This window comes from Centruroides vittatus, unplaced genomic scaffold (assembly GCF_030686945.1).
Source record: "Centruroides vittatus isolate TY-2023 unplaced genomic scaffold, ASM3068694v2 contig_401, whole genome shotgun sequence".
In the NCBI taxonomy this organism is placed as follows: Eukaryota; Metazoa; Arthropoda; class Arachnida; order Scorpiones; family Buthidae; genus Centruroides; species Centruroides vittatus.
The window spans coordinates 393,313-407,281 of record NW_027122216.1 but is presented as its reverse complement, the minus strand read 5'-3'; the positions used below and the strand labels follow the sequence as shown (position 1 = coordinate 407,281).

At 23.0% G+C, this 13,969-nt stretch overlaps 1 protein-coding gene and 1 long non-coding RNA gene across 3 annotated transcripts in view; one reads left to right on the top strand and one right to left on the bottom strand.

Annotated features, from left to right (window-relative positions):
- The window catches only part of LOC136976559 (uncharacterized), a 49,878-nt gene extending 37,856 nt beyond the window's left edge, over positions 1 to 12,022 (top strand). The window contains exon 2 of the long non-coding RNA XR_010880945.1: positions 11,843 to 12,022. This is a non-coding gene — a long non-coding RNA (uncharacterized lncRNA). The remainder of the gene's footprint in view (positions 1 to 11,842) is intronic.
- Positions 1 to 13,969, bottom strand: part of LOC136976554 (sodium channel modifier 1-like) — a 55,640-nt gene that overhangs the window by 4,460 nt on the left and 37,211 nt on the right. The gene's annotated exons all lie outside the window — the stretch shown is intronic.

The window sequence follows — 13,969 nt, the reverse complement described above, 5'->3', positions numbered from 1 at the left end:
AAGTTTTATACATAATAAATAAGTATGTTGTTGAGGAAATTTGTTTTTTCTAATAGTTGCCACTATATAATAAATAATAATAAAAATAAATTTTTAAAATGTTCTGCATAAATTAGAAAATTCATAGATATTATCTAGTAACCATCAAAATGATAAACAACACTAAATAAGTTAGAGAACGTTTGAGACCCAGATGTCTCATTATCGAAAGAATATTTGATCTGATGAGACATTTGGGTCTTGAAAACGGTTTTCTAACTTATTTAGCATTGTTTACCACTCTAATGATAATTTTGAAGCCAGTAATCAATAAGACAATTATCTAATAATATTAATTAACGAATAACATTGATAAAAATGTTATAAGTGTTATAGTTTAATTATAAACTATGCAAAACAAATTAAATAACAACACCGTATAAAAAAATGTATTAAAAATACTGATGTTTGCAGGGAAAAATTTATTATTTTGTGATGACAACAAGAATAAAATCACACAGCAGCTAACAATAACTATACATGTTATAGAGAATAATATTATATCTTTCAATAGAATAAAATATAAGTAAAAAAAAAAAACAAGGAAAATTATTTCAAAAAGATATAGATTAATACAGTTTCTATTTCATACACAAAATTAAACAATTTATATTTAACCATTTACATCACTTACCACACTAAAAACAACAAATAGTTTAGTATGGTTAATGTATTGTGTAATGTCTTTACATTTTTTTAATATTTATTTTTGTATTAAAGATCAAGTTGATATATTGAATCAATATTAAAATTATTTATATAAAAATCTAAAATAATAAGAAATTTAGGCATTGACATTTTTAAATATTGAAGATATACCAGTAACTTTTAAACATGAAGTTGAAAGATTGTTTACCATCTAAAATTTTAAAATCTTAAAATTTTAAATCACTTAAAACTTTAAAAATATAATCTTAGTTCAAAATCTTTTACAGAATTTTGTATTAACAAATCATCTATTTATACATGATCTGATGTCAGATAAAACAGAAATTACATTTAAAATATATTAAATTAAAAGTTAACTAGATGCTTCAAGCATTTTCAATGTCACATTTAAAAATATGGAACTGTTTTCCAAAACATTGATTTTTTTTTTAACTCTTTCAATTACAGAAAATCCAAGAATAGGTTTAATTATAATTAAAACTATTTAAATTTTATAAAAATTAGCAAAATACTATAAAAATAAATCAGATAATTTTCTTTTACATTGAAAATTGAAAGTAAATTGACATTTAGAAAAAGTAATGATAATGTAATAACCATTAACAGTAATTACATTTTACATTGATACGTATACACATTAAATTAATTTAAAATAGAATCAATTACACATTTAAGTCACATAAGTTGTTCATATAATTGTTTTAATTATATATTTTTCATTGTTATAAATTACAATTAAACTTCTCAACATATTTTACACCAAGAAATGTATCGAGAAACTTAATTTTTAATTCTCTATTTATTTATTTTTTGATAATTTCTACCTAATTTACATTTAAGCTAATTTTATAATTAAAAAACTAATGCATTTTAATTTTTATTTAATGTAAAATAATTTTATTTAAAATTTAATTTTAAATGATATATAATAAATGTCAAATTAACAGCTAGATTCTAGCTAAAAGGCTAAATAATCACAAATTTCTTGGTTATTTAGCCTTATAATCTAATAAAGAATCTGCTGTTTGGTATTTGAAATAACTTTTGGGTTAGTTGTATTCATGATATGTATATTACTTTTTTCCTCTTTCATTTAACTTTTTATTTTTTTGCTTCATACTAAAGTTTTAATGATTTTCATGACATTATGCTTATTAAATATTATAAAAATAAACTATAACTATAATAATAATAAAATAAAAATTTTATTAGGATATTATGTAAATTGCATGTATAATTTTACTATGAAATTATAAAAATATATTACAAAAGTAAATGATAAATGTTAAATCAAAACAAACTTCAAACTTAAACTTCAGCTAATAAAACTTTTTATTTTATTATTAGTTGAGAAAAATTCATAAATATAAGACTTGTTTGTTATTTTCTAAATACCTCATACATTTAATTTATATACTGGTCTAATACATTCTGTTTTATTAATGAATACATTTTATACTGGATCTGTTGTACAAATAAATGTTCAAAATCCTTTAGTGTCTAGCAATATATTTACAGTAGTTAACAAATCTTTTTTGGGCTTTCAAAACAGACTAAAATGTCATTAAATAAATATATTGTTGGACTAAAGTGTTTTTTTTTAAGCAATTATTCAAATAAATAATCCTTACTAATATATTATTATAATTCTTTTATGTGAATAAAAATAATAGTTAAAGGCTCAAATTAAATGCCAAAATCAAGATTATTATGTATTTGTATTATGTAGTAAACTTGTTGATAATATATATTTATTTAATATATTTTTACTAATTTTATATGTTTTTGACAAATTGTCTCAATTTCCAAAAATTGATACTCTTCTGCCAATCTAATTCTATAATAGTTTCTTAATTATTATGCATCTAATAAAAATAATAAAACAATTTTTTAATTTTTATTATTCTAAATTTATAAATATGTAAAATATTAAACAGAATTTTGAGATGTTTTATGATTCTTTGATGATATAAACAAACAAATAATACAAATAAACTTTAGCAAATTAAGACAGTTACTTATTTTTCATTAATAAAAGCATAATGTTTTATCTGATGAATAATCTATGAATAAAAGTAAACACACTATATAATCTTGTTCCTTTTATTTGTATATTTTTACTACTGTAATTAGATTTATCTACATAATATAAATAATTTAAAAAATATTACATATATTGTTTTTATTCTTTGCCCAATAGACAATTATAATGATGAAGTTTCCACAATTTCCATTAAAATCATTCAACAGATGTGATAAAGTTATTTTTTTGCCAATATTATAAAATTAAAATTTCAAATTCTATTAGTGTTTTATACTTTTGGAAATTTTGAGAGACAGACAAAATATAAATATTTTATAAAGTTATTAAAAAGTAAAACAAACAGGAAATATTTAAATAATTTATACAATAATAAATAAGATGTATAATGAACAATAATCTAAATAATTTTACAGATTAACGCTGATTAACAAAGTCATTTCTATTGTTTTCTATGAAACTCTTATATTTTGATTAGAAAAATTGTTATAACCATTTAGCCATTTTCTTATAAGAAAACTAATGGTTAAATTTAAACAAAATAGTTTGAAAACCTTACAAGAATAAAAGTTTAACAATTTTAACAGATCAGAACAAGTAAATTGAATATACTAAAAATGCAATATATGACATCATTACTTTAACATTCAATGGATATCAATATTTTTAAATAAATCTATTAAGAATATTGTATGTTTTACAAATGATTATGATTATCTATCTCAGGGCTTCTTAAACTATGGGTTGCGACCCCATTTGGGGTCGCTTAGCGAAATCTTGGGGTCACGAGATTTTAATGCAAAATATTGAAAATATTGTGTGAGAGTTTGAAAATGGCATGTTTTGTGTCGCAAGTTTTGTGAGTTGCACTTTGTGTCACTTCTGGTGCAGCGAGACAACGATTCAGCAACACTGATTGTAGTGTGAACTAGTGTAGTATTATTGCTTTTCAGTGTATTCAGTTGTCTCTGTTCCATTGTAACACAAGAGTGAACTGTGGTAGTACACCATTATTGTTTTTGCAAATTTGTATATATCTTCAATATATATGTATATTTTCATTGTATTTCATATGTATATTGCAAAATATTTATATATCTTTATTTTATATATTTTTTTGGGGGGGTCGTGAAAAAAATCACAATCATAAATGGGGTCGTGAATAAAAAAAGTTTAAGTCCTGATCTATCTTATTTTATCAAACTCAAGCAGTTCAATAATTTACTTTCCCTCAACAAATGATAATGATGATGCTTTTTTTTCCATTTTTATAAACAGAAACTGGTAAGTTAGAGCAATCAAAACTTAACTGCAGAATGTAAAATTAACCAAAAAAATTGAAAATATATGTCCTATTAATATGTTATATTACACAAATTATACAAATTAGAACAAAAAAATATCAGGAAATTATATTTATCCAGATTTTTCAAAGATTCCTTTAAAGATTTAAAAAGTTTCAACTTCTCCAAAACATTTAATAATGAATTCGTAAGTATTGTATCATGTTGTCAACATCACATTTCACATATTCAAAACTAGAATAAAAATTAAATTTCTACCTTTTGTTGCTTGGAGTTTTTCTATTTCTAAATTTATATTAATATGAATATAAATATATATATAATAAAAAGCTGTTTTCTTTCATGTTTCAGTTCCTCTCTCATTTTTTTTTTCTTTTAAAATTCTTTGTTGTTTTAAATGAGATCAAACTGACAAATAAAAATGACCATTTATAAGAATAATTTGACAAGTAAATGACCAAACATTATTTTTATAGCATCATTCAGCATATAGTAAAAACACATTTATTTTTTTAAAAGATAAAAAAAATGCATTAAAAAGTGTTAAATTACTTCAAAGAAATAATTGAAGCCAATTCAGTTTTTTATTCTCAGAGAAAAATTAAATTAGTTTCTGTTCATTTAAATTTTAAATATTTAATTTAAATATGTAAGCTTAAATATTTACTATACATATACGTACTTTTATAACACTAAATTTTTTATACTGTTATAATCTTTTCGGCAGGATTACCCCAATTTGCAATTTGATGTAATTCTGTTGTATTTAAAATGAATGATTATAGAATTAACTTGCATGACAGTTATTTTGTTTGTGTCGTATTCTTATATTTATTTATAAGTACATTACAGAAAACATTACATTTAAAAGAATAATTCTAGTTATTTAATGCTTTAATTGCAATTCAAAAACAATCAAGTAATAAAACATACCATGTTGTATGAGTTTGAATTTTCTTTACTTTTAGTATATTCAAGTTAGATTTTATTGGTAAAGCAAATAATTGAGATTAATAATATGTTTCGTTAACTGATTTGTAAGGTAAAGAATTCAATATAATTAATATAATTTTTCAATAAAGGCATAGCGGATCCCTTCTGCAAGCATTCTTAAACTTTATTGATAAATGAATTCAATGTTTTGCTTACTACAGAAACATTGAGAATGCATTCAACATAGATGATGTCAAATAAATACTGATAAATTTTAAATTTTATTGTAATATGGAATACTGGTTATCAGTGATGATCTTAGAAGTTAATGCAAAAGAACTCTACTATAACCAAGTTTTAAATTGTGTTTCAACTTTTTAATATCTTAACTAAACTATAAATTCGGTCAGTATAAAATTTTTAATTATCGAGTTACAACACCAATTGGTATACTGGAGTATTATAGCAATAAACACGTCTATCGAAGAGCATTAATTAAATTTCTGTGTGATTTTTCATTTTTAATTATCAATGTATAGAAAGAGAAGTAGAATAATATTTAATCTTTGTCTATATAAAGCTATTTTAGATAGATGATGATAACAGTAATAACTAATTTTTTGTCAAAAAGTTCTGAAAACAGTACTCATTATATAATAAACATTAGTCTAAAAATGCAAACAGTTTCTTGTCAACTGCTGATATTTTAGGATTTTAAGATTTTTGTTATGATGTAATAATTAAGACAGTAAATTTTGATTGTCTAATATAGTTTCTCACTCACATTTGTATATTTCTTGTAATATTCTTTTTTTGCAGTCCAAAATAAACATGTTTTTCTTAAAAACTATATTTGCGGATGCCAATGTTCCATAAGTAGAACATATGTATTTCTAAATATACAGTCAGTCAATAAATCTAACATTATGATTCCACATATGATTGTGAAATTATCATAATAAAATATATTAAAAAAGCACACTTCTAGCTTTAGTAGATAACAGATCTACAAGATAAAAAAATTTTAATTTTTATTAATATAATTAAGTAATTAAAATAATTAATCAGTTATGTGATTAAAATATATAAGCAATGGCATATCAATTCTACTTTTTAATCTATTGCTATTTTTATTTTACTTTGATTAATATCATTAATTACAATATTAACTTGAAACATTTCTTTTTTAAATTTTAATATATATATATGTCTAGTTTAATTTAATTAAAACTATTGATTTATATTTGAAAATTTTATTAAGTTTTTATTTTTTATATTGCAGTATCAATGATATTAAAATTTAAAAAAATATTTTTAAAATATTGATATTAATTTTATAAACAAATTAAAAAATTAAGAAAGTAAATTATGTGAAATTAAACAGTGTTACATGCTGTATTTAACATATATTGTTAAATTCAGCATGTAATAATGTATATTTATAAATTCATTAACTTCAAGCAATTTCCGTTTCATAAATTAAAACTTTATACTTGCGACATTGGAATGTTTCCAAATGTGTTTATCTTCTAAAATTTCTACTACATGCTAAATAGAAAAAGTCTAAATATAAAATATTTGGTTTCATGAGAAATCCATCATTTAAAAAAACGGTTAAAGACTAAATTTGAACTTAAAATTTTTTAGATTTGGTAGTAATATCATGTTACATTCATTACTATCATATTAATAGAAACTTGTGTATAGATATTCAGTAAATATGTTTGATGTTAATGATTTAAATATAATTTGGAAATAATCCAAGCAGAAATTTTAACACATTTTATCATCTAACATTACAAATATTCTGATCCCAATCTAATATTTTAATTTCAAAATATTAGATTACAGATATTTTGATTTCAAAATTCCTAAAAAATTACATGAATAAATTCTTTAGAATTAATTATAAAGTGTATTTGGAATTATGGATTAATAAAATAATTTTAAGAGTATTTATTAAATTGTTTCATTTGCTTAACTGTTTGTCTAATAATTTTGAAAATTTCAGTTGATATCTAAATCATTCAATGACTTCTATTAGTTGATCTTTGTAAACTGAATAAAAGATATAGCAGTAATGTCAAGGCCAAATTTGCAAATAAGCTAAAGAAGCTGCAGCGTAGGGCCTTGTATTATGAGTCAGTAACTTTGGGCCTCACATTTTTACATTTTCATTATTTGATGGTGGATAAGACTATATTATAGGTTATAACTTAGGGTCGCAACAAGTTTAAGCCCAGTGCTGAGAAATGTCATAATATTTATGTATATAAAATGAGTATTATATTTAATTTCACTACTACTCAATATAAACAAAATACATTCATATTTACTTATGCATATAAAGTTAAATTTTTACATCAAAAAACTAACACAATAGATTAGATAACATGATGGAATAAGGAATTTTATAGAAAGGAGTCAGTAAACATCAGCTTAGAAAGAAGGAAGATGAAAATTTCTGTAAGTAGTTTCTATACTGTGCTGCATAAAAACAATGTAGTGGTTATGTTCATAGCAATATTAAATGCAATATCTAAATTCATTTTAAATATTTTAAAAATTTCATTGTAAACAAACAAAAATTGGTAAAAGCTTTTAATAATATCAAGATAATATATTTTCTTTAAACTACAGAATAAAATAAAAAAAATTATAAATTGATTCTAAAAAATATACTCAAATATATAATATTCTATTTAAATAACAAAAATTTTTCTACATATTACTATATTTAAAGGTTAAATGTATTTTTTAAACTATATTAAAACTTTAAATAACAATAATATAAAATAATTATTAAGATTATATGAAGATATATATTAGATAATAAAATGATATATGGTTCTGAAATAAATAAATAATTAACTAAACAATATATGTTTCAAAAATTTATCAAATCTTGTTAAGATAAATATTTTCAACATTTTGGCAGAATACCAACAAAAAAAGTTAAAATGACATGATTTGCATTCTTAAATGATGTCTGTAAAGATAGCCAAGTGTTAAATAATTCTACAGAGTAACACTTGCCAAAATATTTAAATCATGTTAATTCACTTAACCACGTTAGTATAGCTACAAAGTAAAAAAGTATAAATACCTTATAAATAAGATAACAACAGTTAACATTTCTTACAAATTGAACACTATATTAATATCTTTACACTTAACACCTTACTTCAGCATATCAATTTTATTGACACTAACATTTTCAACCCTTTTCAATCAAGGGACAATATCCAATACATAATAGCACATAACAGCTTGTCTTGTAAAGTCTTGTGGCATTGCTTCATCTCAAGACAATCACTAAAGTGAAGGGTAAAGTCAGTTTTGTCTTGGTCTCTGTATCATCTTAGTCTAGTAAGATGAAAAAGTCTTGGTCACAGTTTTAGTGAAAGCTTTGAGAAAATTTAAAATAAGAAAATTATTTAATATATTTAAAAGTATTTATGTCATACATTAGTTCTGGAGCATGCTGAATATGTGAGAAGAAATGTTTTCTTATGTACAGTAATACCCAGAGTTACGTAAGTAATGCAGACAATAGACTTTTTTGTAACTCTAATTTGTAAATTGCTTAATTAAATTTAGCTATGTAATTAATAACTCAATACTGTATTTATTATTATATGTGTACTGTACATATATTAATTATTATTTTTTTTGTATAAAAGAACAATAGAAATACAAAGTACATATATAAATGAAACAAAAAATTTTTAAAAATTTTTCTTCTAAAGTAATTGCAGACCTTTATTTTTTTGGTTTATTACCAATGAATTTGGTTTGTCGTTTCAATTGCATTTTAACGGTACAGTACTGTAAATAAACAATGAACACTGTACTGTACATATAGTGGTAGTAAACAGGTTATGTATTAAACAAATCACTTGAGGCAAACTACACTAATGACATGAAACAATACATATAAAAAAACAAGCACTGATATGCTTGATTTTGCAGCTTGACCTTCACTGAGTATTGCAGAAGAATCTTGTTTACGAAAAAGAGTGCCTGGTATGCTTGCATATGTGCTTACAATTAGACCTTTTCGGTCTGTCTTTTGCACTGTACTGATTTATTACTTTATTGCTCTGCTAATCCTTTATGAAAAGTAAAGGATTAGCAGAGCAATAAAGTAATAAATCAGTACAGTGCAAAAGACAGAAAGGAAGAGAGAGAGAGAGAGAGAGAGAGAGAGAGAGAGAGAGAGAGAATGAATGAATGGATATTTGAAATAAAATAATTCTTTGTAAAATTACATGTTAATCTACTCAGATTTTTTTCAAATTTTTGAGATTTACATTTTACGTAACTGCTAATTTACATAAGTTGCACATTACATAACTCAGGGTGTTACTGTACATAAGTTTCTTGAATTCTCAATTTTAGATATGAAATATCTTGATAGTAATAGAAGTCTCTGTCTTGTCTAAACTTGCAAAATATGGTCTCATTAACAAGACTGATAACTAAAACATGAAAGAATAGATAATGTAAAATGATAAGACATTTGCAAAAAGAAGTTAGTAAACATCAAGTTAGAAAAGAGGAAGATGAAAGTTTTGAGATGGTTTTTTTCAAGCATTATTGGGAAAAGCATTAGCTATAAAAAAAAATAGTTTTAGACCATATATTTTTAAAATGTTATAAAACATTCATATTTATAAAGATATATTATAAAATTTAATTTATTTGTTTAAAATTAAAAAGATATGTGTAATTGCTTAACTATACCGGTATATATCTTTAAATTATAAGTCAGTAAAAATACACTTAAAACTTCACTTGCAATTATTACACCATTAAATATAAATATATTTGTAATATTCTAATAAATTTTTATTTAAATAAATGGCTTATACAGGGTATCCTATAAATCTGGACCCACAGGAGTTTTTCATATTACCATTTCTTTCATTACAGGGAAACTACGTCACTGACTACAGAGGAATGAACTCAAGTGATTTTGATGGTGGGGGGTCTGCTGTCACCAAGAGGTGGCCACAGAATTCAATAGGTTCCATCCAGACTGTTGACCAATCATGTACAGATGTGCTAGTAAGCTCATTGCCAAATTTAAGGAAACTGGGAGTGTACATGACAGGCCTTGTAGCAGACTGCCAAGAACTGTTATGGACAAAGAAAGCAGTGCTGAAGTGTTAGCTTGTTTTGTACTGAATCTATAGAAGTCCCTTTGACACATTTTGAGTAAGATTGGGATCTCCAAGACCATCATCCAACTGCATCTTACAACACTTTCTTTAAATTTGGCAATGAGCTTGCCAACACACCTGTGCACGATTGGCCTGCCTATTGGATGGAGCCTATTGAAATTCTCTGGTCACTTCTAAGTGACTGCAGAGCCACACTATCGAAACCATTTAAGTTCCTTCCTCTGTAGTCAGAGACATGGTTTTCCTGCAATGAAAGAAATGGTAATATGAAAAACTCCTATGGGTCCAGATTTACAAGATGCCCTGTATATCTATATTGGATAGAATAAATACTGTATTAGTAAACATGAATACATGAAAAATCAATTAAACTACTTTTTTAAAGATTTTTTACAAAGACATTACATGTTTACATCTGCCTTTAAAATATACATTTTATATATTTCTTTCAAATCACTATACAGTATTATTATTCTATACTTGATAACATATCTATCATTTTCAATAGTTTTCCTTTTTCAATATACTGTTTAGGTAAGTTATAAAATTTAATATGGAACTTTTGTAATAACTTGTATTTTATACAACATTATGAATATTATAATTGTACAATAGCAATAAATTGTAAACAAGTCAAATTTAAACAATAAAATTATTTTCAGACCGTTTTAAATTTAATTTTAATAAATTTAAGTGTAAGTTATGCAAAATTGTCTGAATAATTAGATTATTATTATTATTAATTAATTATTATAAGCTATTAATAAATGATTATATTGTCAATTAGTTTTCAACAAGAAATATTTGCATTTCTTCTAAAAAATATATAAAATATTCATTTTGTAGCTGAATATAACATTGTTATAAAGAGTAATAATGAATAAATCTATTTTTTGCTGTATTTATCTTTTATTAGACACCTTTTTCAGCTGTAACTGATAAAAATTTAGCTTTAAAATATTTAATATTAATAATTTTGAATCAAAATCATCAAGTTTTAAAACAAAGGCTGCAAAATACTTGAAATACTTTAAAATAATTTTTTTGTATTAAATGAGTTAAATATGCTTATTATAAAATGCCATATCACTTGAGAAAGAGTGTTTGTTCATGAATATGATTTTTGCATTAGAGTAATATTATGCACAAAGTTACAGCTGCTATAGTCACACTTAAAAAGAATTATTTGATGAGTAAATAAATTTTGAATTTATAAAATAATGCATTTTGTATGTTGTTTTATAAAGTCTATTAATTATTAATTATACTCACGAACATAATTATAATTATTTGATCTTTTTCATTAGTTTTGTAGATAAATAACAACCTCCCTCATTACTGAATCATTGTATAAAATAATGAATATTTTTATAATACTATTTTCATTCATTAATGTTTTGATACACTTTTGTAATTATTTTTTATTACTACATTTATACAAAATTTTAAAATGTGTTTGTTTTCCAGATCAAATCCTGTTTTTTCAAAGTTTTTATTAAAAGGAATAAAATAATATTTTAATACTTATTGTTATTTATCTTCTTTTAATCTAAATTATAACTAATGATGGTTATAAAATTTCTTGTTTGCAAACTGCACTGTAATAAATAATAAATATTTTGGAAAGTTTAATTGATCAAAAGTTTAAAGTGTTTTTCTCTATTGTGTAGAACAGAGTTGGTCAACTAGATTTGCTTCAAGAGCTGCACTTAAAGAATCAATACCAGTAAGAGCCAATGAGTGGTAACATAATACATGAAGGCTGACAAGAGGGAGGAAAAACTGAAGTTGTTTTCCTGAATGCCTGGGGACCCAGGCTAGAATCTGTATAATAAAATTTTAATTATAAAGTCTATAAAATCGATTTTTATAATTTAAGGTGCATAAACAGAGGAAAAAAAATGTAATAAACTTTGTACTGTATCAGAAGGGATAGAGGGGCCCAGGAAGCCCTAGACATAGGGTCCATCATGATTGCTCTTCATGGTCATGCATAACATTGTGATATTAATATCCGGTTAATGTGAGCCTAGAGATACAATATCATAAGAAAGTGTTGATACTTTTACAATAGCAGGTTCAGATTGGGTATTGAAAGAGTATATCAATATAAACTTGCAAAGTATTAATATGAATAAATAGTGAGTCATTTTTCTCCTTTAATGATTTTTCACCAAAAGAATGATTTGTTAATAATTAACAACATTGGATTGATAGAAATAATACTAAAAACATAAGAAATATTATTTCAAATTTCAAGTAGATTCAATAAAATAAAATTTCAATAAAGAACAATTAAAAAAAAAGGACAAAGGATAATATGTTTCAATTAGGAGTACATGACATGAAAGGAATTTAATAGAAATTGTTTTAAAAATATTGTCAGTTTGTTTTTGTATACTGATTACTTGCAATCTGAAAATGGAACAGAAAGATTATAAAAATATTTATGGTTAAGACATTATAATGAATTTTATAAAATATAAGTTAAAGTTTTTAATGAAAACATGAAGTTTAAAAAAGATTAAATGATCAACAAATTAAATATTTGTTGTTGTAGTTCTTTATAATAATATATTTTGTTTAAATAAATTGACTAATTTATATTTAATGACTGGCATAAAAACCTATAAGAAAGTTAAACCAGAAAATAAATTAAAGCTTATTTCAGAATTTAAATTAAAAGCATAGACTTTTTAATCGTATAATTAGCATTTTAAAGTCTTCAAATTCTGTAATTAAATCTCCAGTTATTTAAAGCAGAACTGATTAGTTTATTTGTAACATATAAAATATGAATATAATGTATGACTCCTTAATTAAGCATCTTCAGAAAAAAAGTCATCTGTTATAGAATTTGAAATTATTTTAAACAAGTCAATTTTCTGACAGCATTAGAAAACCTCCATTACATCTTTGTATTTCTATACAACTGTAAAGAAAAAAAGCAGTAAATACACAGAGGCACAATATAATCAAGCCAATGAATATAATAAATTTACATAAAAAGTCCAAGAAAAAAAAACCTTTCACATAAATGTTATTTCAAAATTACTAAACATTTTTCTTCAGAAACACAAACATACCTGAAACTTTTTAATTTTTAATTTAATTCAGTTGAATACTTTGAAAGAAATGTTGTTTTACATATTTAGTCTAATTATTTGCTTATTTACATCAACCAATTGATTTTTTATTCCGATTTTGTACAGCTTATCTGTCTTTCCACATTACTAAGACTTTGCATTTGACTTTTTTCTTAAGACTGTTATCATTTTACAAGTATAAACAAGAAATATTTAACATAATTTCTTAATATTAAATTTTTATAAATGATAATTACACAAATACTTTTCTGATATATTATATTTGGGTCTTTACAAATAATTCATGACAGAAAGTAAAATATTAGTAGTAACAGTTAATCTTATTAATTGTGTGTAATTTAATGAGTATAGGGAATTCTTTAATAGAGAATTATGTTGTTACTAAACTGTATTATATATTTATACTATACATTATTTTAGCTGTTTTCTTATCTATTAAGGGAGAATCATTCCTTAATTAATAAAATAATATATATATATCAGTAATTATATGTGTTATGTATGTGTAAAAAATATAAGATTTACTTTGCTAACTTTCTTGAAATTCAATATTTATTCTGTATATATTCCTTTTAATATTTATTATTAAGACTGATTTATTATAATCATCCTATCGTAACATGTATATTTTAATTTATTATTTTTTTATAATTTGTTTATTTCTCTTATTACAAAAAAAATGAAAGAAAA